The sequence below is a fragment of the Centroberyx affinis genome, unplaced genomic scaffold, assembly GCF_046629955.1.
Source record: "Centroberyx affinis isolate AG114_WGS23_722 - 3 ecotype Tasmania unplaced genomic scaffold, CSIRO-AGI_Caff_v1 ptg002137l_1, whole genome shotgun sequence".
Taxonomy (NCBI): Eukaryota; Metazoa; Chordata; class Actinopteri; order Beryciformes; family Berycidae; genus Centroberyx; species Centroberyx affinis.
Window position 1 is genome coordinate 12,711 of NW_027280458.1, and position 26,331 is coordinate 39,041.

Here is a 26,331-nt window from a genome sequence, read left to right on the forward strand (position 1 = left end):
TGACCATCATGGCCACAATGTCAGATACTTACGAACCTGTCATGAAGGTGCAAGTGAACGACCAGGGTGCGATTTGCTGCAGGGGATGCTTTTGTTTTCCCCGCCTCTGCTCATGAAATTTAATCGCAGGTGGGGACAGGCTTTCCCCCCACTCTCTGGCATGTTTTATTCTGTATACACGCATTTCTCCAAGATGAGAAATGCGCAAACAACAGCGAAAAAAACAAAAGAAAACATCCTTCTTCCTTGAGTTTGTATTTCCAAAATGCTTATGCTCTCCTTTTTTATAATCTATGATTTATGATTCTAATAGTCTGGGCTGATAGAATATAATGTCAGTACCACAGTGATCTGGGAAATATTAATACATGCTCTTTTTTCCCCCTGCATTTACAATCATATATTATATTAATACGTATTTTCACAGATTTGTCTCCAGAGCACCAAGAATCAAGTATATACCTTATAGATGTCTGTCTGCTTTACTGTATTATTCCATTGTTTCTATGTTCTGTAATGAATTCCCACAAGAGGATCCTCCTCAGAAACTGACCAATATGAGGTGATGTGACACATGATGATGCATCTGACAAAACCTGTTTGAGTCTGATACTTATTCTGTGATGTTCCCTGTAATGATATCTGTGATGCTGTGTGGCTTTATTTAGACTGAATGATGTAAAACACTGTGAGAGCGCCAAGACGATTTTCCTATCAGTGCTGTGCTTCAAATCTTGTTTCAGTGTAAAATCTCAAACTCTCAATAAATCCACAGAATCAGTGTCTTTGTATTTGTGTGTGTGTGTGTGTCTGCGCTCTTGGTAGTAGTACCATTTGTAGCATCCCTGAAGCAAGTAAAGTGTGTTTATTATTGGGCCAGTCATCACAGAACGGTCTGTCTAACCACCAGTTTGTCCTGCTGCCACCAGTTTGTAAGATTACTTGGCATTTGAAGCTTTATTTGATAACTGACAGTGAAAAGTCACAGGAAGGAAAGAGAAAGATCAAAGATGACGAAGGTCCCAGGCCAGATTCAGACTGAAGATATCACTATAACACAGTATGTGCCTTCATCAGGTCACCCCAATAGCAATTAATGTTAATGTTAGTCTATTACCCGGGATATAATTGTTTCAACTAGTAGTCGAGGATTTAGAGAGGAGCTGGAAGCCTGAGATGTGATCAGTTTGAATGGGTTTGGATTTGAGCAAACAAGAAATTTCTGGCTCAACTCATTATGTCTGCTTTGAGCTTGACCATGGACCAAGAAGCTACTGATTTTCCACAGTTCTCCCAGCATGAGTAATTAGTGTGGGAGCAGCAGTAATAATGGTAAATAAAACTCCTGTTTCGATTAGCAAACGTGGACAGACTGATAACGTCACATTCAGCAGGTGGTGAAGCAGCTGTTACACAGGTTGAGGTGCAGCAGAGCCTCAGTGTTTGTTTACCTTGTGCTTTTCCTCACTGTGAGTGAAGACTGCCCTCTGCTGCCATAAGAGAGAACTGCAGCTCATCCCTGCATCAGTCTTTATAATCTGCACCATGTAATGTTCAGCAGCAGAGGATGCAGAAGACCCACAGAGGAACAATCACAAACCGTCTGTGAAAAAGCTTTCATTAAACTCATAAACCAGCTATTCATGGTTTCTGACCACCTGAATGAAAATAATAAATGTACAGTGGATAGATGGATTGGTACAGATACTTGTTAGATAGTAGAAGACTATAGAAAAATAACTACTTTGATCACAGGTTTCACTCACCACCATGTTATCTGTCCTGACTAAAATATTGAGTTATGCAGTTATTGTCTAAATCATATCTATGAAGGTATTATTTGAGCAAAACACCTGAGATCTTGCTTTTTTTTTTTATAAAAGTCAAAAATTCATTATAATCATTGATGTATAAAAAGTCAGTAAATTGTGAAAAAATATTTTTTTTGTTGAATGATCACTACAGTGATAATCAACTGAAATCTTTATCAATCAGTAGCTAGTCACAAGACAAATAATCAGTTGTTTGATGGAGAAGATGATAACAAGAAGAAAATCATTGAACCATAACAAGCCAAATCTGTATCACATCAAAAACAGAGGAACCTAAAAGTCACTGACTAAATACCAGAAATCACAATCATGAATTACTGTAATAATGCCAAGATATGAATATTAATTCAAGATGTAAATATTTAAATTTATCAAAATCTAAATCAGAGAAGCAAGCAAGCAATAAGTAGCCTACTCTAAGAAAGAATCAGAAAATTGTTGTATAAGAGCAAAGTCTTGGATCAGTTTCACGTGATCAGAGTGACAGAGTGGAAGTGCACCAAACTCTGCAAACGTCGGGGTTTTTTATAGCTAAAACCACAGCGCCTACTTGACCACTGATCATGCTTCCTCTCGCTCTGTCTGAGCGAGAGGAAGTGCTGAAACTTTGTTGAAACTCTAGCAAGGCAAACTCAGCTTACAAAGAAAAAATGTAAACACACTGAGTCGTCTCTGCAGCCAGTCACAGTGTGAAACTGTCTGACTGATCAATCATATGATCAGCTGACTGATGTTGCACACAGATATTAAGTTCCTCTGCAATATATCCTTGAACTTATCCCAATCTGCACTTACTATTTCTATTTATTTGCACTGTCTGTCTCTATAGTTGTATATTATGTACACCTTTATTTTATTACCCCTTTTCTGTTATTAAACCTGCAATAAGACCCTGTAACCAATCCTAGCTAACGTGTGCTACATGGAGATTTCCGTGAGATGTAATGATATGAACAAACAACAACACAGCAGAGGGGTATTCTAAACTAAATCCTAAACTAAATCCTGAATTCTGACTTGAGTGAGCCAGACACGGCATAGCGGGAATTTTTGGTTCCACAAAAGCTGATTCCAATTTCAGTGATTGGGCTTGATCAATTCCGCGTAGGTTGAGACTGAACTATTTAACAGACCTCTGTAAATTTGTAATAGGTCGGATGTTGCCTCAATTGTACACTAATGACTGATTTTTATATTTAATTTAGGTGTAATCCAGGCATGAAACACACTTGGCAACAAATTAAAATAAAATATAAGAACTTAATTCAAACTGGTAAGAATTTATTTGCTTCTAACTACATTTTCTTAATAGCAGACTAAATGTAGGCCCATGCTTATTTGACTTTCACTCTGTAGGTAATTGGAAGAAGGCTGAGGCCCGTAAAACAGGTGGGGGTCCCCTACACCACCTTTCACACCAGCAGAGGAGCTGGCCCTTTCTGTGAACAGTGGCAGGCCAATAATTGATGACATCCCTGAAGGAAGCTCATCAGAGCTGACTACCCCCCAGGACACACACGCCTACATAGGTTTATCACATTCATAATTAATATTTATCTCTTATCTCTTATATCTTTTGAATCCAACCACCTTCATTTTCCCACAGTGAGCGATGGAGTAATTGTTCTGGTGGAGCCTCCCTCATCAGAGCCTCCCGCAGTTGTAAGTGACTTAATTTTCCACAGATTTCACCTGATAGTTTTGAGTAGCCTACATCAACGGGTTGAAGCGTGTTTGTGGTCCAGGCTCAGGGTGAGGGTAAGGGGTCATCAGGTTGGGCAGGCAGGGGTAGCCTCTGTCCCCAAGGAGAAGACCACTGAAATGTCCTATAATCACATCGGAGAGGGAGGGGGCAGTTCATTTTATATACAATCTAATTAAGTCAAAGTAGGATCTTATACATTGCCCTCAGAAAAGTTACATACCCTGTTCAAATTTGTTGCACATGGTGGACTCGCGGTAAATCCTGGAGTCATGCACAGACCCTGGCCATTTGGCCTCCACATTGGTGATGAGACTGTCTGCATCACATTACTTTGACAGTGGAAAAGAGTAATGAGTTGCAAAATATTGTGAAATGAAGCCTTGAATTGGAATAAAATATTCTTCCATTACCTGCACGTACGTTTTTGCTGTGGAAAGATTTCCTGTTAACATAATCTCCTTCATTGACTGAAGGAGCTGCAATTGCAATATGGGTGCAGTCTATGCAGCCATATTGAAAAAGATTATTATTCATGGTGTTAATTTCTCAATGTCTAAATTCGTTTGATAAATTTGTAGTTAAAACTGACCAACCTGCGATTCTGTGGAATTCATCTTTAATTAGGTTCACAGATTTTTGCCCAGGGAACACGACAAAAATGTGCCAAAAATGTTTAAGTGCAAGGCACACTTTTCTGTCTGCCCTACACACGGTTGCTGTTCTGCGTCTCCAATGTTAGGCCTATATAGAAAGGTTCCAGTGGCGAAGAAATGGAGGGCAATTCATAAAGTCTGTACAGAAGTTAGGGCAAATCCATTGTGAGTGATATTAGAAATGTGAGGCTGAAGAAGGCTATTATGGACTCTCTGGAAAAACGGTAACACTCGCAAAGATATTCAGGTGGGTAAGATAAAATATCTGGACGCGGTCCAATCACCCTCTCCCGATGTAAAGCCCTACGAATTATTTGTGCCTCTATATCGACGGGATCTTCCATGAAAGGACAATGAACTGAACTCTGTGATAAATGCTACAGTCAGTTAACTCAAGTAGCCTAGACAAATTTCCAATGTCGGAATAAAATCATGAGAGTTTTGCTAGAGTTGTGGCGCGCTCCCGTCATCTCGATCGTTTGGTGTAAGGTCAGAAAACTCACTGTCTTAAGTCAGTCTTCTTCTCGTCTTGATCGTTCCGATAAAATCAAACATGTTTAATATTATTGGTCTTTACTCTTGGCTCATGCAAATAGTGAAGTTCAATGACATGAACGTTGTCAACAACCAATAGTTGCGCTCTCTCCAAAGGAAAAAAAGTGGACAGAAATGGCTGTAACCTTTGAAATCCCCGGTGAGTATGCTATATGCTATAGCTAGCTAGCTAACCACTGTCCCGAACGGGGCTACTTGCAAAGCTTACGTTAGCTACTGTAATGTTTGCTATTAGCCTACGAGCTAACTGTACGTTTCAGCTGAAGATCGCTAGCTTCAATCATATAAATCTGGCTGCAGTGCCTGCTGGCTCTCCCTTTCTCTTTATACACGTGTGTGTGTATGTAGGAGGGGGATTACTTTGTAGAGGTGTTCACAAGTCAGTCCATGTTTATTGGAAAACTCTGAATAGTAGGGGTAGCCCTTTTCAAAGTCTTCTAGTGTATGGTAGGCAGTCTTTGCAAAATCTTATAGTCTGTGACTAAAAACTAAAAAAAGTGACTTATGACACATTGTCTTTAGATGTCAGCTGGATGTGAGAGGGTGTCAGACTTTAGTCTTTTAAAAGTCTTTTCAAAGTCTTCTAGTGTATGGTAGGCATTACTGTGATCTCGGTTTTTGGAACAGAAAATCCCAGATTTCTGTGAATTCTGAGTTAACAGATCTGGAATTTGCCAATCCTGCTTTCTGGAACGGGGCCCAGCAGCAGTGTTTTCACCTCCTTCCTAAAGCTTGTTGTCAAAATCGGCCCGAGTAATGGCGAATTGATGAAGTGAGCGAGTAAATGTTTTCAAACAGTAAATCTTATCTTATCTTATCTTATCCACCCTTTTGGGACACAGGGAAAGGGAAGGGCACACATCAGACTGCGCATATCACCCTGCATAACACTAACACACGAAACCAAGCAAATAAATTTTACCCCTGAAATGTCCTTAATTTCTTCATTACATAAACATTAATTATCCATTAAAAATAACAGCTTTAGTTAAGTTAGTATTTATTTAGGTTAGTATCTTTTAGGTTAGTATTTTTTAAGGTTTTATTCATGGGTTGATTTGTGGAGACCTTAGTAATTAAGGGATTTTTTATGCCTTTTGTGCAGGTTTACAGGTTATTAATCCTACTATAAACTGAGGAAAACTCTGTTCTTCTGTCTTTCTGAGTCCATTTTGCTCCTCAGTGGGTTGGCCAATCAATCTGAAACTGCACATGGGTATTGAGCATTGGCATAGGCAGGGACTGATGAAGCTGATTTTTCAATTTTCCCAAATTTACGCTGTTTATGCGCATTTTTGGCAAGTCTGCGTGGAGTTGTGGCGCGCGCATCCCTAGGTATGGACTAGTGAGTTATTAATGGATAGTTCCTGCCTCCCTGAATTTTTCATTACATTAGAAAGTAAGGGGTAAAAAATTAAGGGGCATTTAAGGTGGTTTTGACACATTCTCCTCCATTAATGATGACTCATCATAAAAGGATTTTGCATGAATTCTACCACAATGTGCAGTCAGGCAGTGCAGCAGGTTACAGCCACAGATGAGAGTCTGGCGGTGCAGTGGAACAGGATATAAAGAAGTAGAAATGAGTATTGTAGAATTGAATACTTGAATGAAATACTGCACCAGCATCTTCCTCTGTTCAAATAACATTTGTTGTACCTCAGCCATGCCGTGTGCTATCGTTTTGTTATTATTGTATGTTTTGTTTGTGCTCCATACCATGTGATCATGGTCTTGAGCCATATAAATAAATGAAAATGATTATCTGGAGGGAGGGCCTTATAGGATGAGGTTCAGCCCCCAGCTGTTCTCTTTTGAATGTGGGAAATGACCCAGATAGTCCTTCATCAACCAAATAAGTGGTGTACTTACAAGTCTCACAGTTGAAGTTTGCCGTCGTCCTCCAGAAGTGTCCATTCCAGGTAAGAAAAGGTAGATAATTTCAAATATTGAGGAGGCGAATGTCTCTTTGCAGCACAGTCTCAGGAACCTGAGCAGGCTGTGGCATCCTCACTGTCCTGTCTGTAACTATTTCACAAATGATTTTTAAATTAGTCCAATACTTCTTATTGACTGTTTCAGAGTGCTGGAACTTTATTCACCTCTGGCTCACTCCAATGTCTCTGAGATTGTGTAAAGTAAGTTAAAAAGGCAGAAAATAGTGTTTTATCATTCGTATGCCTGAAAAAGAAAATGAAAGTAAAAATGAACTAAACCTAAAACATCAATGTACTGCACATAAGAGGCTGTGGGAGGACAGTAGAGGTGAACTATTTCTCTTGTAGTGTAACTGAACCAGTCTTTTGTAAACTGAGTCAATTAGATACATTTTATTTATGGACATGTTACTGTGTAAATATTTTATTTGTATGAAATAACAAGTATTGTTTTCCCTAAAATAGGTTTTAAGTTGTTCTTAACATGAACTGTGGATCCTGTCACTGAAACAGTTTTCATTTTAAAGCAGCACTAGGCAAATCTGCATGTTGGTGTCTCCATGGCAGCGAGAGGCGGTGATGCGGTGGTTGACTCAAAGTCTTTGGGCCCCGCTGCACCTGTGGTTGGGGGGGAAAAAATATTGTCGATGAACTTTCGGTTGGTTAAAATTTGAAAATATGTAAGGCCAGCCAGGATATTTTAGACCATGAGGGGGGTTTGTTTAACCTTAAAATCAAGATCAAATGTTTGCAAAAAAACAACAACAACCGTTAAACAAATGCATTAAAATGAAGCATTTTGCAAAACAATATCCACTAGGGAAACATGCCCACGGACCAACTACAGACGTTCCACCAGTGAATTCTGGCCACTGACATCACTGGATATATCTGTGAAAAGAAGTGAAAGTTTTCTGAACAAATCAAGAGACTTCTCTGTGCTCCGTCTGTCTGAACAGGTCGACACTGCAGTCATCATGCCTCGGCAGTGCACCATAGAGATCGAAAATGGATGTTCTAACTACATCCTTTCTAACCCCAGGTAGCTGTATATTTTTTTTCAAAATGTTTTCTCTCTCATATTAACATGAATTGTTCCCAAATATCCTCAATTCATTAAGATTCTCCTGCTGTTTCTATGTCTAGGACGTACCTTAGTAGCGGACGTTGTGTCAGTCCTTTGCCGCTCACTCTTGGCCCTTCTGCATCGGGGAGTGTGCAGTTCACCAAGTTTCCTTTCGCACCAGCGGGAGCTGTTGGCCTCATCACTTATGATCTTATCAATAATCGTACCAGCCAGCTCACTGAGAAGATGGCTGTCATGTTCCATGTGCCCTTTAGCGATATCTTTTACTCAAACTGGTATGCAGTGGGAATCTTTGACATGAGCAAAAACTGTGAGAAGAAGCTTTATCGTGAGATGTATTACGATGAGCAAAGATCCTTCATCAGAAGCAAAGCAGGTGACCATGGTCTGACTTATAGAAGTCATGATGTTACTATCGAGGCCACAATGACAGATACTTCTGATTCTGTCATGAAGGTGCAATTGAAGAACACATCAGATGACTAAGTCAGAAATGCATTCAGCTTTTAGTTTGTATTTCCAACATGATTCTGCTTTCCTTTTTTAGAATTTATGATTTATGATTCTAATAGTCTGGGCTGATAGAATATAATGTCAGAGCATCACACTGATCTGAGAAAACCAAAACATTAATAAATACTCTTTTTCCCCCCTGCAGTTATATTCATATTGTATATTGATATGTATTTTTACTGATTTTTCTCCTGAGCACCAAGCACCATGCCAGTTGAAACTCTGGTGTAGTTTGTTAGTTTCTTTGGCATTTGATGCTTTATTTGATAACTGACAGTGAAAAGCCACAGGAAGGAAAGAGATGGATGACACGCCACGAAGGTACCAGGCCAGATTCGAACGGGTCTGGGTTTGAGCAAACAAGAACATTATGTCTGCTTTGAGCTTGACCATGGACCAAGAAGCTACTGATTTTCCACAGTTCTCCCCAGTAATTTGTAGCATGAGTAATTTGTGTTGGAGCAGAGTGATAATGGTAAATAAAACTCCTGTTTCGGTTAGCAAACATGGACTGATTGGAAACTTGACATTCAGCAGGTGGTGAAGCAGCTGTTATACAGGTTGAGGTGCAGCAGAGCCTCAGTGTTTGTTTACCTTGTGCTTTTCCTCACTGTGAGTGAAGACTGCCCTCTTCTGCCATAAGAGAGAACTGCAGCTCATCCCTGCATCAGTCTTTATAATCTGCACCATGTAATGTTCAGCAGCAGAGGATGCAGAAGACCCACAGAGGAACAATCACAAACCGTCTGTGAAAAAGCTTTCATTAAACTCATAAACCAGCTATTCATGGTTTCTTACCACCTGAATCCAAATAATAAATGTACACTGGATAGATAGAAGACTATAGAAAAATAACTACTTTGATCACAGGTTTCACTCTCCACCTTGTTATCTGTCCAACTAAAATATAAAGAGCTCTGCAATTCTTGTCTGAGTCATATCTATGAAGGATTTATTGGAGCAAAAAAACTGAGATCTTGAATGTTGGGATTTACACTCAGAATCAGAGTTGTATTTGTACTCATAAAATATATTGAAGAAAAACAACACATTTGAGTAAATATCATATTTCAAGTGTGCAGCTTCAGTTCCATTCATTCATTGGTTCACTTGCACATTTTTAAATCCTTTCTGTTAATTCAAATTTAGGCCACAGGTTTGTGAATGTTTTCTGAGAGTGTAAATGTATAACCAGTTGACTGGTGGCTAGTGGTGAAGGAATACACAAAGGGAGATTTTGGGAGATTGGACAATTTCCCTGTTAATTTTTTTATTCCTGGGAATAGCACACACTTTGACCCAGTGAAAGAACAAATTACATTACAAAAGTACTATTTTGAACTTTGGGTAGCACTTGTCCCACCTGTCCATCCTATTTGTGACATCTATAAGGGGAAAGGGAAGGACACACATCAGACTGCACATATCACCCTACATATCACTACGAAACCTAACCCCTTAATTTCACCCCTGAAATGTCCTTCATTTCTCCATTACATGAACATTAATTATCCATTAAAATAACACAGGTTTAAAAAAGTAAGGTTAGTATCATGGGTTTATAAGGGATTTATGCCCGTCTCTCTTCTCAGTAAAACTCATTATATATGTCATTATTTTCATCCCTTGATGCAGGTGAAAGGATTGTGACAAGATTTCATATTTAAGAGGAGTGTTTGTTTATTTCTAGAATGAAAACAAGTGATAAATATAGCCGCATGCGGTAATGAACGGGGTCCAAGCACAATGTGCTAAACTGTACAAAGAAGAGAAGCCTTAGCTTGCAGAGAATAGTGCCCTCATGTGACCCATCTCAAGACGTGGCAAGGTACCTGTCCTTGGACACAGTGATGTTCATTTTATGGGGATATAACACCTTTTCACACTCATTAGCACTAACACAGTCACAAAGCGACAAGTCACCTATTGGAAGTACAATGGAAGTGAATAACATTTATAGTGTTGGTGCCCCACCTGGGGTTTGAACTCACGACCCTTAACTCCGAAGGCAGTTGACATCATCAGTATGACTTTTGGAGTGCTTGGTTTTAGAGAACTTCGATGGTCTTAATGTCCAAGAATATATTTTGGCGCTGTTATCATGAAATCTGCTTGAACAAAGGAGGCAGTGGAAATTTACTACTAATTCATTTGCATCTGCAAAAGGGAGCAAATGCAGGTTCTAGACAGAAAGGGGTAGGGCAGAGATTCCAACCCAGAACCTTGTCAGTGTGCGAGGACAGTGCTGATGATGGGATTTGAACTCACAATCTTGTGCTCTGTAGACCTGTGCCTTCACCACTAGGCCACTGGTGTTGGTATTGCATGTAACAGTGGGGAAATAAAACAAAGGGACACCAATGTTGAAATTCAACTGAATGAGACTAAGCCTGTGTGTTGTGGTCATTTAAAGTTAAAATATTACTATAGCGTCAACTATAGGTACAATTTCACCAAATTCTGCATGCCACCTCAGAGTTGACCCATGCACATATGTACCAGATTTGTTTAAGTTAGGCCAACGACTTCCTGACTTGTGGCATTTTTTGTATATTAGGCCTCGCCTGCAAATTTTGAAAGCCAATTGTACGAAAACGGTATGGAATTTCAAAAATCTTTTGACAACTGTTGAGCAGGCCAGTCCAGAGTCAAATTTGCTGAAGATTAGATCAAATTTGTAAGAGGAGAAGCAAAAAATATGTTTTGGACAAAATTAAAAATGGTGGAAGACCTTGTGGGCTGAAATGGGAGTGGCCTATATGGATAGATGCGGCTTGACCCAAGAAATCCAGCAATCAAGGAATTTTGTTTCTATGATCTAGTCACCGAGTTATGGCCAATTAAAATTTTAAATGTTGCTATAGTGCCCCCTATCGGCGAAATTACACAATTTTTTCCATATTGTCTCAGAGGTGATACCTGCACATGTGTACCACATTTGGTTGAGAGAGCACAATGTGTTCCTGAGTTATGGCAATTTTTGTGAAATAGTTCCCACCCACAACAGTTGATCAAACTTTGGAAGCCAATTGACCGCTTGCAACACACTTGCTTTCTTTTTATTTTAGAAAATATGATTTTGATTCTAATGATAGAATATAATGTCAGAGCATCACAGTGATCTGGGAAAAAACAAACGTTGCTCTCAAACATGTTCATAAGCTGTGGGCTGTCAGATTTTTTCCCCCCTGCATTTATACTCATATAGAAATGTTTATTATTTTCACACATTTTTCTGCTGGAAGGATCAAGAATATACCTTATAGATGTCTGTCTGCTTTACTGTAGTATTCCATTGCTTCTATGTTCTGTAGTGAATTCCCACAAGAGGATCCTCCTCAGAAACTGAAAAATATGAGTTGATGTGACACATGATGATCTGACAAAACCTGTTTGAGCCTGATACTTATTCAGTGATGTTCCCTGTAATGATATCTGTGATGCTGTGTGGCTTTATTTAGACTGAATGAGGTAAAACACTGTGAGAGCGCCAAGATGATTTTCCTGTCAGTGCTGTGCTTCAAACCTTGTTTCAGAGTAAAATCTCAAACACTCAATAATTTTTTTTTGTTTTTTTTTCTGGTCAATTTTACACAATATCAACTAATACAGTTATGAAAGTGATTTAAATAATACTACATCAAGAATAAAACAAAATAAACATTATATTATTATATTAACATTATATTGTCTGACCGGAAAAAAAAAGGTGTAGGCTGAAGCCTAAGCTTATTGTGCCTACCCTTAATACTTAACAAAACATTATCCTTGCTCTACCCAAAATAGCTGTGAAACAAAACAAACAAAAAAAGAAATTATAAAAATAAATATATAAATAAATAAATTTGCTAGAGAAACACAACATCATAAAACTGTATGTGTACCCTCTACCCAAAATAGCTGTGAAACAAAAACAAACAAAAAAAGAAATTATAAAAATAAATATATAGATAAGTAAATTTACTAAAAAAAACACAACATCATAATACAGAAACAGATAAACAAAACAAAGACAGTTCATAATTGTCATTAATTTCTTAGTGTTGGTTGTTTTTGAACATCTTCTTTAACTTACATATATTACTACATTCTTTTAGTTCATTATTACAATTATTCCATAATTTGACCCCTTTCACTGTCACACATCTATTTTTTACATTTGTCCTTACTCTCTTTTTTTCAAACATATAATTTCCCCGGAATGGATACCTGCTCTCCCTCATTGAAAACAACCCTTGGATACAGTCAGGAAGTGTTCTGTCTTTTGCTCTAAACATTATTTGTAGAGTTTTAAGGTCTACTAGGTCCATAAACTTTAAGGCATATGAATTCATAATGAGTTGGTTGGATAATTATAATCAGCCTTATTGACAATTCGTCAGCCTTATTGACAAATCCACAGAATCAGTCTCTTTGTATTTGTGTGTGTGTGTGTGTTGTGTGTGTGTGTGTGTGCAAGTGAAGTTTGTTTATCATTGGGCCAATCATCACAGAATAAAGAGTACAGAAAATATATTTGATTATAATTAGAAACTTCACCGCATATCCCATTCATTATGGTTAGCACCGTAAGAGTTAGATTGCAGCATACAGTACAAGAAAAAATGACATGTATACCTGAAGAGAAAAATTGAGTTAAAGGAATACTTCACCCAAAAATGAAAATTCAGACATTATCTACTCACTCCCATGCCAGGTGAAACTCTGGTGAAGTTTGTTAGTCCATAAAACAATCCAGGAGCTTTCCAGCAGGACTTCATAGCAGCGTTCTCCAAAACAACTGAAGTCGTTAGGGATTGATCGATCTTCTAGCTCTTGCAGTATACCCTAGGTCTCCTGAAGCCAATGATCAAACATTTCTGCAGTGATGAGATGTTTATTGCCGTTGTACTCGGATGAAATGCTAACAAAGATGAGAGCTGTGTGAGTGTTTGAATTTGAAACTGATAAAAATGATTATTACGTTTATAAAGTTGTATACAGACTTTGCATTTGTGTAATAAATCTTCTAGCAAACATGTCTGGAGCCATCTTGTAGGTCCATTGGAGAATTGGCTGCAAATAAATTGGCTAATTAAATAACTGTCTTGTCTTTAGCCCTAGTCTCTACTCCAAAACACTCTGAGTTGTAGCTTGAGAAGAGTCAGCTCAGTTAACCTGAACAAACTGTTAGCTAGCTAACTAGGCAGGAGGCTCATTTAACAAAGACACTGATGTTTTGTAAGATTACTTTTTGGCATTTGTGACGACCCCTGCCCTTTCCTGCCATTTGTCTTCACTACCTGTTTTTTCAGATACCTGGTGGGAGGGGCAGGGGATCATCAGTGTCAACTGGGAACACCTGGGCCCGGTGTCTCCAGTCTATATCTGTTTAACATCTCCTTCTCTCTTTCTCTTCCCTGCAGGTTGCCGGTTGGTTGTGGGTGCTTTAGCTCCCTTTTGGTTTTTCTTTTACTTGGTTTATATGCACCTCTCAACACTCATGCACTACTTGCACTCATGCAAGTTGTATGAGCTTTATTGATTTAAGTTTGATAAATAATTTACTTTGTTTAACCTTTAAAAACGGTGTGTCTCCCGCTTTGTCATGGCCTTACGGGCCAGGTTGTGACACATTTGATGATTTATTTGATAACTGACAGTGAAAAGCCACAGGAAGGAAAGAGATGGATGACATGTGATGAAGGTCCCAGGCCATCCCAAGATGTCACAATAACACAGTGTGTGCCTTAACCATCAGGTCACCTCCAATAGCAATTAATGTTCATGTTAACATTCGACGACAACATGCCACTACTAACGCTAGCTGCCACTAGCTATGTTAGCTAGTGTGCTAATCAGACAAGACAGTGATGGTTGGCTGACATGGTGGATGGTCAGCTTAGCTAGCTAACCATAGTATCTCTATAGCTGACAAGCTGACATTGACACTAAATCAATCAAATGGATCAGTGATGAAATGATCAAAAACAGCACAGAAACGAACTTGAGCTTGACCATGGACCAAGAAGCTACTGCTACTCCACAGTTCTCCTCAGTAATCTGTAGCATGAGCAATTAGTGTTGGAGCAAAGTGATAATGGTAAATAAAACTCCTGTTTTGATTAGCAAAGCTGCACAGACTGATGGGAAACGTCACATTCAACAGGTAGTGAAGCAGCTGTTATACAGGATAACACACCAAGTTTTTGGGAGGTTTTTTTTGGGAGGTTTCTTCCAAGTTTTCCTACTAAGGTTTTTCTTGGGAGTTTTTCCTTGTGTGCATTAGGGTCTAAGGCTGGGGTGCCGGGTAGGTTAGGCTGTAGAATAGGTAGATTGTTTGTCTTGCTACATCTGCTCTTGCCTACCTTGTGTTTTTCGCTATGTTTGTCCTACATAATTTTGTTCACCATTGATTGTGTTTAGTTAGACCTTGCTAGACACATTCTCTGTAAAGTCCTCTGAGACGTGCTTGTGATAAAGGGCTATATAAATAAACTTGACTTGACTTGACACTCTAGCAAGGCAAACTCAGCTTACAAAGAAACAAAGAGTGTGCCATCTTCCTGAGAACAGCACACATGTGAACACACTGAGTCGTCACTGCAGCCAGTCGCAGTGTGAAACTGTCTGACTGACTGATGAATCAACTGGCTTTCATGTTAAAAAAAGGACTACAAAAGGACTATTTTGAACTTTGTCCCACCTGTCCACCCTATTTGTGACGCCTATGAAGGGGCGGACTGCACACACACCCTGCATATAAAAAGCATTCTACCATGATGTACCTTCAGGCAGTGTGGCCCGCAGCAGGTTACAGCCACAGATGAGAGTCTGGCAGTGCAGTGGAACAACAGATAATAATAATAATAAACTTTATTTGTATAGCACCTTTCATACAAGAAATGCAGCTCAAAGTGCTTTACAACAAAGAAATTACATACATGAAAATAGACAGAATGAGCATAACATAAGATGGAAAATAAAACCCACTGAATAATAATAAAAATAAAGTTAAGAAACAGAGTACATAGAATAATTAAAATCAAGTAAAACACAACATTTTAAAAGAAGTGCAGCAGTGCATAAGTGCGAAGTAAAGTGTAAAAAAATTTTAAAAAATAAAAATAAAAAGTTTAAGGCCTGTATCAGGAAAGTCGTAGCTAGTTAAAGGCTAAAGGGAAGAGATAAGTTTTTAGCTTTCTTTTAAAAATATTTAGCGAGCTGGCTTCCCTGATATCTATAGGCAGTGTGTTCCATAGCTTTGGGGCGTAATTGACAAAGGCTGCATCCCCGATTTTCTTTCGGCTGTTGCTGGGAACCTCCAATAAACCAGCAGCAGATGATCGCAGTGTTCTTGAAGGCAAGTAGTGAACAAGGGAGTTAGAAATGTAGCTTGGTCCTAGCCCATTAAGGGCTTTGTATATAAGGAGGAGGACCTTAAAATCAATTCTAAATGTTACAGGGAGCCAGTGTAGAACAGCTAAAACTGGACTAATGTGCTCTCTCCTCTTGGTTCTGGTTAATAGCCGAGCTGCAGAGTTTTGAATAAGCTGAAGTCTCTCAGTGTTTTTTTTCGAGAGACCAGTAAAAAGTGCGTTACAGTAATCGAGTCGGCTTGAAATAAAGGCATGAATCAATTTTTCAGCATCTTTTTGATTTATAAATGGTCGTACTTTAGCTATGTTTCTAAGGTGGAAAAATGATGTTTTTGTCACCTTGTTAATGTGGGACTTGAAGCTTAGATCTGAATCTAGGATAACACCAAGACTTGTAACCTCAGATTGAATCCAGGGAGTCAGTGTTCCCAGATTATTAAACAGCATTTCCCTTTTTGTTTTAGGGCCGACTAGTAGGATTTCAGTTTTGTCCTCGTTTAACTTTAAAAAAAATTTGCTCATCCATTTATTTATTGCCAAAAGACAGGTAGTAATGGAGTTTATAGCTGCAGCATCATTTGGTTCAGCAGAGATGTACAGTTGCGTGTCATCCGCATAACTATGGAAACATACATTGTGCTCTCTAATGATGTCACCAAGTGGCAGCATGTATAGTGAGAATAATAATGGACCAAGGCAGCTCCCTTGTGCAACCCCAAAGCAGAAGTCATGTTTCTCAGACACATGATCTCCAAGACTGACGTAAAACTTTCTCCCTTTGATGTAAGTTTTGAACCAGTTTAACACACAGTCAGAAAGACCAACCAACTTTTCAAGACGATTGATTAAGATATCATGGTCAATCGTATCAAATGCTGCACTTAGGTCTAAGAGGACAAGAATTGAGACCTTATTTTCATTAGTTTAGTCTGAGGTCGCTGATTATTTTAGTAAGAGCAGTTTCAGTGCTGTGGTATGTTCTAAAGCCTGATTGAAATTCCTCCAGGATATTATTTTCTTTAAGAAAGGAGTTTATTTACACTGAAACTACCTTTTCAAGTATCTTACTAATGAATGGAAGGTTGGATATCGGCCTGTAGTTGGTCAGTGCATTACCATCTAGGTTGGGTTTCTTTAGTAAGGGTTTTACAACAGCTGTTTTGAAGGCATCTGGGAAGATGCCTGTTTGAAGGGATGTATTAATAATCTTCAGGACATGATTTGAAACACTGTCGAACACCCGCTTAAAAAATGCTGTAGGTACAGGGTCAATACATGAGGTGGAGGATTACACTCTGTGACAGTCTTGCAAAGCTCAGTTAATGTAATACAAGTGAATTTTCCCATGGTTACATCTTTTTTACAGGGTTTGCTGAGGTCATCTGTGTTTACATCAGCAGCAATGCTGGTTCTAATTGAAGTTATTTTGTTATTGAAGAACAATGCAAGTTCTTCACAATTTGATGCAGAGAACTGCGGACGGGTGGGGGCAGTGTTGAGTAGCTGGTCAATAGTGGAGAATAATATTCTAGAGATTCCAGCATTCTCTGTAATAATCTTGGAAAAGTAATCTTTTCTTGCTAGACGTATTGCTTTGTTATAGACAGTCATGGCTTCTTTGTATATATTACAGTGACCTGTGAGCCTGGTTTTCCTCCATTTTCTTTCGGCTGCTCGACAGATTCTCTTAATCTCATTAACACTGTTATTGTTTAACCATGGGGAGATTCTGTCAGTCGACCTCTTTTTAACCTTTAGTGGAGCAACAGTATTTAAAGCAGATGACAAGGTATTGTTGTTTCAACCATGTCATTTAAAGAGCAGTCAGTGCTGTATGACTCAAATTATTTCATAATATTAGAGAACTTTGCTTCAGCCTTGCTATCTAGGAATCTCTTTTGAACCAAAAATTCCCTTTTAGTCTTTGTTAAGATTAGGCTGGCATCAAAAAACACACAGTGATGGTCAGAAATAGGTAATTCTAATACTGAAACACTGTCAATGTTTAACCCTGTTGTTATTACCAAGTCTAGAATGTTACCATGCTGATGAGTGGGTTCATTTACATGTTGGGTAAGTTCAAAGCTGTCCAGTAAATTCATAAGCTCCATCGCTTTGGAGTCATTTTTTTTGTTGATATGAATATTCAGGTCTCCATTCAGGATTAATCTATCATATCGAGTGATACCAAGTGAGATCAGCTCTGAGAATTCCTGCAGAAACAGCGATGAATATCTTGGTGGCCGATACAATGTAATGATGAGCACTGATAATTCTGTTTTGAGCTCAAGAGCAAGATATTCAAATGATGTAAATTCACCCAGGTCAATGTCATTACACACAAACTGTGTAGAAAAAATGGCTGCAATCCCTCCTCCTTTCCTGTTCTGTCTGACTGACTGATAAAAAATTATAGTTTGGAGGACAAGCCTCTATCAGTGCTATTACACCAGTAGTGCTGTTTAGCCACGTCTCAACTAAAAACATTAGATGCAAATTCCTTTCAATTATCAGATCATTAACCAAAAAGGATTTGTTAGCCAGTGATCTGACATTAAAAAGAGCTAATTTCAGCTGTAGGGATTCTATGACAGGAAAGGAAACTGGTTGTGGCTGAACATTGACAAATTTAAGATTACTGAGACAGGTACCAGATGGTCTGTGATTGCTGCGATTGGTTTGACCATGCCACCGGCTATTTAAGCTCACCGGTATGTTTAAGGAAGCGGCATGGGGTCTGTCTCATCTCTGATAGACACCTGATCGATGATGTCTGTGGTTATTGCTGTTTAATAGTTCATCAATTTGACTGAGCTTCAGCGTGGCAGCTTTAACTAACTCCTTGATTGGTGAGTGTGGTGGACGGGGGGAGGGGGGGCGTTGGATCCCTGATGGGGACAGAGACCTCCTCTGAGTGCCTTGGGTGATGTGGAGCAGAGGGTCAGGTGAAGGGGGAGAGATACAGGCTGTCTGCCTGTGTGTGCAGTCCTTGTCCTTCGTGCTTATCTGAGCATTCTTGTTTTGGTGTGGCATCCCAAGAGCATGACGTAGATTGGCGCCAAGTAATCTGGAACCAGTGATGCTTGGATGAATCCCATCAGGCATAAAGCGGTCTTTACAGTTCCAAAAGATATTGAAATTGTCAATAAACTTTATCCCATGGGTGAGGCACGCCGATGTCAGCCATGTATTCAGGGCAAGGAGTCTGCTGAAAGATTCGATTCCTTTCCTCAGGGTTGGAATGGGGCCTGAAATGAATACATGTTGTGATTGACAGTCACTCAGCTTCTCCAATAGCGGGCAAAAGTCTTTTTTCAGGATCTCAGAGCCAGTTTTCCCTCGCAGAATGTCAAAAGATCCAGTGTGAATAATAATCCTCATGTTACTTGGATGTGTAGAGAGGATAACTGGCAACAGCCCTGTTAGCTCTCTGACAGATGTGTCATCCATAGTTAGATTTTCAGTCTTTGCCATTCTTACATGCTTGGTTATAGAGTCCCCAATCAGAATAGTGTCTGACTTATCAGCTGAGGAATTAGCAGTATTTCTTCTGGCCCTCGGCCTAGCATGTTGATTAGCAGGCCGCATTTTCCGCCTGGAGGTAGCCGGCGGTGTTGAGTGCCTGGGGGTAGCATTACTGTTAGCACTGGGACCAGTGCTGACATTAGCATTAGCATTAGCATTAGCTCTGCGGCTAGTACTGGGCTGCATCATGGAAGTGCCGTCATTAGCATTAGCAGTCACTGGATCCGGCTCACTGAGTATTTTGTACCTGTTCTCCAGTTGTAGTCCTGGCCGGGGAGTGTATTGGGGAGAGTATTGGGGTTTCCTCTTGTTTTTGTTGTTGTTTCCTCCGCTGCCCCTACGGCGGACAACGTCCGACCACAGCTCACCAGGAGTAGAGACTTTTGGTCTAGCACCCTTGCTGTGCCAGTAGCCCATATCTGTGGCGAGTAGCGGCGGGGATGCCTCCGGGGCCAGTCCACCTTGCGGCTCGGAGATGGTGTCTGTAGTGAGTGGCGGAGTGGATGCCTCCACGGCTGGTCCATTTGCAGATAAAGAGGTAGAACTGAGTACTGAGTGGGAATACCTGAAAATAGTTCTGAGCCTTGTGGGGAATGAAAATAGTTCCTCTACTGTCCTCCATTATTCAACATTCTGTTGTAAAAAACTAAACCTTGCTCTGAGGTCTTTCTGCTTTGACTTTGTCTCAGTGTGGCAGCAGGCGGACAGTTGACTAGCTGCAGTGGATTGCTTGAACCTGACACACATAGAGTATTGAAGTTACTGAGAATGGTTCATAACGAGTGGCACCAGGTTCACACAGCACAGACTTTATACTGAATGCAGCAAATACCGGAGAACCGGGATGATTCCTGGTGGGCTGCTGCTGTTGTTGTTGGGCCGGTGACGGGTTTGGGTCGGGAAAGATCATGTAGGCTGATCTTGGTGCAGCACGGGCCATGTGCATGACTTCTGTTCTCTTCTGTGCTTCACACTCACTCACACACATACACACACACTGCCACTGACACACCCCTGTTTCCCTGACAACCTGCTACACACAAAACATGTCTGATTGGGGGGGGGATCTCTTTCATTTGCACTGAAAGAGATTTCCTTCGATACTTAGATACTGTGACATAACAGGGTTGCAGAGCATAGTGCCGTGTGTTTTTATTAAGGTTCTTTTCTTTTGTTCTTTTCTCTAACAAAGCAGATGGAGACAAATGCTATTTTATCCATTACCTGTACTTTTTTTTTCTACATACATTTTTACATGTTGACGATGATTAAACGTAACTAATTAATTATTTAAAATAACTATTATAATAATTATTAAAAATAACTAAAATAAGATCAAAAGAAACTCCTGGGCTGAAAATGAGTCCCTCTCCGGCCCTGAATGCAGCTTACAAGCTTGTAGTCGCTTACAAATATTTGTAGTCGCGGGATGGGTTTTTTTGGGGCTTGTTTGGGCTTGCTCCCTTAGGCTTGCTCCCAAGCAGATGTTTTCGATAGTTTGTCCCGTTGCAGGATCCGTGTGTGTGTATATGGAGGGGAGGGGGGGGGGGCAAAAGCCCAAAAGTCGCTTCTTCTTGTTTCCATAGACCTGGTTGCTTGTTTCTCTTGTGAGATCGGGCAACACTGAGCAGCAGCACAGATGCTCTGTAGATCCCGGGGTCAAAGTCGACAGGCTGAGCTGTAAAACCACACAGCCTCACTTCACTCTGCTGCTCTGCCATCTCTCTCCTCAGTAAAACCCGTTATATGACATTTTGTTATCCCTCGATGCAGGTGAAAGGGTTGTGACAAGGTTTTATATTTAAGAGGAGTGTTTGTCTGTTTCTACAATCAAATCAAGTGATACACAGGTAATAAAAGACAAGAGATAGTGTAGGAATATGTATATTGTAAACTCCAAGAACAAATGTGTTTGTGTGTGTGTAGGGAAAGAAATACCTGGAAAAGTGAAAGCGATTGCTGGTACAGGTTACAACCTGTCTGATTGTCTGATTATGTGATCATCTGGAGGGAGGGCCTTACATTCTTTTGAATGCAAATTAAATGACCCAGAGTCCTGCATCAAATATAAAAAATGAGCGTACTTTCAGTTTGCAGTCGTCCTCCAGAAATGTCCATTCTCCATTCCAGGTAAGAAAAGGCAGATAAGTTCAAATACTGAGGAGGTGACTTCTCATCCTGAACGTCTCTTTGCAGCACAGTGTTTCTCAGGAGCCTGAGCAGGCTGTGGCATCCTCACTGTCCTGTCTGCAACTATTTCACAAATGATTTTTTACTCTGGCTCACTCTGGCAGTCTCTGAAATTATGTAAAGTAAGTTAAAAAGGCAGATAATAGGGTTTTATCATTCGTATGCCTGTGGAAATTAACTAAACCTAAAACGTTAATGTTCTGTGTATATATAAGGTTGTGGGAGGACAGTAGAGGTGAACTATTTGTCTTGCGTAACTGAAGACTACAGAAGTACAGAAGACTGGTTCAGCGTAACTGAACCAGTCTTCTGTAAACTGAGTCAATTCAAGGGCGGATATTTCATTTCACTGTTGGGGGGGACAACAAACAGAAACATTTCTCAAGAGCAATTCCTGAAGGGGACACCAAAGGTGCCGCCAAAAGTACTGTTGTATTAAATGTATATAGAGGTCCATTATGAAACATTTCCATAAGCACTTCATTCCTTTCTTATGAAGATTTTATCAAATTGCTTTTGATATTACTGGGGTCTTTCTACTTACTTGGCATTTCGGTGCACTGGAAAATTATCGGATGTCTGTTTTTCTTTTCTCCGCCATTTTAACTGATCTGGCTGGCTGACAAATAGACACACACACACACAGCATGCAGGTTATTTACAGTAGTTGGAGAGAGCAACACCCATTAACTGAACTAAAGCTAATATATGGCTAATTAGATTTCGTTTTCCCGAAGAAGCAGATCTCTAATGTTTTGCTGTCAATGTGTAAAAGTCCAGAACGCTATGAAGCCTGCCAGAAACTTACTTAATATTTTAACATAGTGGGAGCAAAAACAAGTGTTGCGTTTATATTTTTGTTCAGTATATTATAGAAATATTACTGTTACCATCTACAAAAGATAAAGTATTTTGGTATGAAAACCCGCATTTTAATTTAACCAAGTATCCTGTATCATAAACACACATCTGGCATTTGTAACAAACCAAACCACTTGAAAATCGGTCGAAAATTCAGCGGGTTATGATGATTTTAATTGTGGATAGACCTCCTGCCTCCATAGACATACATGCATTAGGAGACACGGCTGCCCCATACCAATACGTTGACGCACAAGATTCAACCGTGAGGTAATGGAGCGAACAAAATGTAGTCTGGTTACAATTGTAAATGTGTTTTATTCTATTGAGTGGTAGAAGTAAAGAAAAATGTCTGACACATCCTTTGTTTTAAGTTAACCTTTGCAAAGTAGCTACTGACTGGAGGTCAGCCACCACTGACACACACAGAGATCGCTCCACAGATTCGTACTGAGGGCTGATGTGTGTGTGTGGGGGTTCAGGGATGGTAGACAGTGGACCAAACCACTGTGAGGCATATGAGGGGGGGGGCGCAATCTTTCGAAACTTAAAAACGCATTGTTTTGCGTCTAGTGCTTTCAATGCATATTATTATATTATTTAAAATTATATAGTTATGTTTACAATGATATATTGAGGGGGACAACTATCTGTTTTTCCCAGGAAGGGGGGGTCCAGACCCCCCTGCCCCCCATAATTTCCGTCCATGAGTCAATTAGATACATTTTATTTACGGACCTGTTACTGTGCAAATATTTTATTTGTATGAAATAACATCAAAGTATTGTTTTCCCTAAAATAGGCTTTAAGTTGTTCTTAACATGAACTGTGGATCCTGTCACTGAAACAGTTTTCATTTTAAAGCAGCACTAGGCAAATCTGCATGTTGGTGTCTCCATGGCAGCGAGAGGCGGTGATGCGTAGGTTGACTCAAAGTCTTTGGGCCCCGCTGCACCTGGGGTTGGGGGGGAAAAAATATTGTCGATGAACTTTGGGCGGGTTGTGGGCGGGTTAAAATTAGAAAATATGTAAGGCCAGCCAGGATATTTTAGACCATGAGGGGGGTTTGTTTAACCTTAAAATCAAGTTCAATGTTTGAAAAAAAAAAGTTAAGAAAAATGGATTAAAATGAAGCATTTTGCAAAAAAATATCCACTGGGGAAACATGCCCACGGACCAACTACAGAGGTTCCACCAGTGAATTCTGACCACTGACACCACTGGATATATCTGTGAAAAGAAGTGAAAGTTTTCTGAACAAATCAAGAGACTTCTCTGTGCTCCGTCTGTCTGAACAGGTCGACACACTGCACAGTCATCATGGCTCAAGGGGATACATGTCGGGAGTGCACCGTAGAGATCACAAATGGATGTTCGAACTACATCCTTTCTAGCCCCAGGTAGCTGTATATTTTTTCAAATGTTTTCTCTCTCACATTAACATGAATTGTCCCCAAATATCCTCAATTCATTAAGATTCTCCTACTGTTTCTATGTCTAGGATGCACCTTGTTAGCGGACGCTGTGTCAGTCCTTTGCCGCTCACTCTTGGCCCTTCTGCATCGGGGAGTGTGCTGTTCACCAAGATTCCTTTCTCACTGGCGGGAGCTGTTGGCGTCTTCACTTATGATCTCCTCCATAATGTTACCAGCGAGCTCACTGAGAACATAGCTGTCATGTTCTCTGTGCCCTTTGATTTTAACCTTTACTCAAACTGGTATGCAGTGGGAATCTTTGACATGAGCAAAAAATGTGGTAAGAGTCTTTATCGTGAGATGTATTACGATGAAGAGCAAAGGTCCTTCAGAAGAGGCAAAGCAGAACGTCCCGGTCTCACAGTGGGACCCGGTCTCACTTATAAACACCATGATGTGACCATCAGGGCCACAATGACACTCGCCACTGATGCTCGCCACCCTGTCATGAAGGTGCAAGTGAACAACAGGTCAAATGAGCAGTGTGGGGCAGCACACTCAGGAAAGAATTACTTAGTAAATAACCCGTTATTTGATTACTTTTTTCAGTAACAGTAGTGTAAGGGATTACAATTTCAAATTCAGTAATTACATTACAGTAAATAATCCCAGCTCTGTTACTGCGTTACTTAAACCTGAACCCCCTGTCAGAACTAATGAGTAATGTTATGAGTGATGTAACTAATTAGTGCTCATGAGTAATTAGTAAAGTAATGTGATTACTTTTTAAAGGACTAATAAGTAAAGAGTAAATGATTACATTTTCCACTTAACCAAATGTTGCTCTCAAACATGTTCTCAAGCTGTGGGCTGTCAGATCCCCCCCTCCCCGCATTTATACTCGTATAGAATATTAATTATTCTCACTGATTTTTCTCCAGAGCACCAAGGATCAAGAATATACCTTATAGATGTCTGTCTGCTTTACTGTATTATTCCATTGCTTCTATGTTCTGTAGTGAATTCCCACAAGAGGATCCTGCTCAGAAACTGAACAATATGAGTTGATGTGACACATGATGATGTATCTGACTAAACCTGTTTGAGTCTGATATCTGTGATGCTGTGTGGCTTTATTTAGACTGAATGATGTAAAACACTGTGAGAGCGCCAAGATGATTAATAAATAAATATAAATCAACAATAAGTCTCTTTGTATTTGTGTGTGTGTGTGTGTGTGTTGTGTGTGTGTGTGTGTGTGTGTGTGTGTGTGTGCTTGGTAGTAGTACCATTTGTAGCATCCCTGAAGCAAGTAAACTGTGTTTATTATTGGACTAGTCATCACAGAACGGTCTGCCGAACCACCAGTTTGTCCTGCTGCCATTTGATTACATACAAAGAGTACAGAAAATATACTTGATTATAATTAGAAACTTCACTGCATATCCCCGGGACACAGACATTATGGCTAGCACCGTAAGGGCCAGATTGCAGTATGCAGTACAACAAAAAATGACAGGTATATAGGCCTATTCCTGAAGAGAAATTTCTAGTTAAGGAATACTTCACCCAAAAATGAAAATCCAGTTATTATCTACTCACCCCCATGCCAGTTGAAACTCTGGTGAAGTTTGTTGAGAAGTGCTAACCTGAACAAAGTGTTAGCTATAGCCAGCAGGCTCCCTTAGCAAAGACACTGAAGCCACAGGAAGGAAAGAGATGGATGACACATGACGAAGGTCCCAGGCCAGATTCGAACGGGTTTGGGTTTGAGCAAACAGGAAGATTCTGGCTCAGCTCATTATGTCTGCTTTGAGCTTGACCATGGACCAAGACGCTACTGATTTTCCACAGTTCTCCCCAGTAATTTGTAGCATGAGTAATTTGTGTTGGAGCAGAGTGATAATGGTAAATAAAACCCCTGTTTCAGTTAGCAAACATGGACTGATTGCAAACTTGACATTCAGCAGGTGGTGAAGCAGCTGTTATACAGGTTGAGGTGCAGCAGAGCCTCTTTACCTTGTGCTTTTCCTCACTGTGACTGAAGACTGCCCTCTTCTGCCATAAGAGAGAACTGCAGCTCATCCCTGCATCAGTCTTTATAATCTGCACCATGTAATGTTCAGCAGCAGAGGATGCAGAAGACCCACAGAGGAACAATCACAATCACAAGTCTGTGTTAAAGCTTTCATTAAACTCAAAACCAGCTATTCATGGTTTCTGACCGCATGAATGAAAATAATAAATGTACAGTGGATAGATGGATTGGTACAGTTAAACTCATAGTCCATCAAGTTTTTGGTCAATTTTCCTGTTAAGTTTTGATTCCTGGGAATAGCACACACTTTGACACAGTGAAAGCACAAATGACAGTGAAAAGTGCTGAAACGTTGTTGAAACACTAGCAAGGCAAACTCAGCTTACAAAGAAACAACAAGTGTGTCATCTTCCTGAGAACATGTAAACACACTGAGTCGTCTCTGCAGCCAGTCGCAGTGTGAAACTGTCTGACTGACTGATGAACTGGCTTTCATGTTAGACATTAATCGAAGCACTGTGAGATCATAATCCTTCTCAGTCCATCTCCCCTCAATTCTTTATTGATTCTGGTTGGACCTGGAAATTATTGAGTTTGACAAAAGGACTAATTTGAACTTTGTCCCACCTGTCCACCCTGTTTGTGACACCTATGAAGGGGAA

General features: G+C 40.0%; 1 long non-coding RNA gene across 3 annotated transcripts; it reads left to right on the plus strand.

The window, feature by feature from the left end:
* The first annotated feature begins 6,563 nt into the window (after positions 1–6,563).
* Positions 6,564–24,824, plus strand: LOC139654693 (uncharacterized). Of its 3 annotated transcripts, none has more exons than XR_011696036.1 (3): positions 6,564–6,667; positions 7,642–7,724; positions 7,829–9,192. It is a non-coding gene; the product is annotated as an uncharacterized lncRNA (long non-coding RNA). The 3 variants fall into 3 exon arrangements; XR_011696037.1 differs by lacking the exons at positions 7,642–7,724; positions 7,829–9,192 and adding exons at positions 23,515–23,616; positions 23,718–24,824 and having other exon boundaries at positions 6,572–6,667; XR_011696038.1 differs by lacking the exons at positions 6,564–6,667; positions 7,642–7,724; positions 7,829–9,192 and adding exons at positions 21,228–21,295; positions 23,515–23,616; positions 23,718–24,824.
* Positions 24,825–26,331: the final 1,507 nt, after the last annotated feature.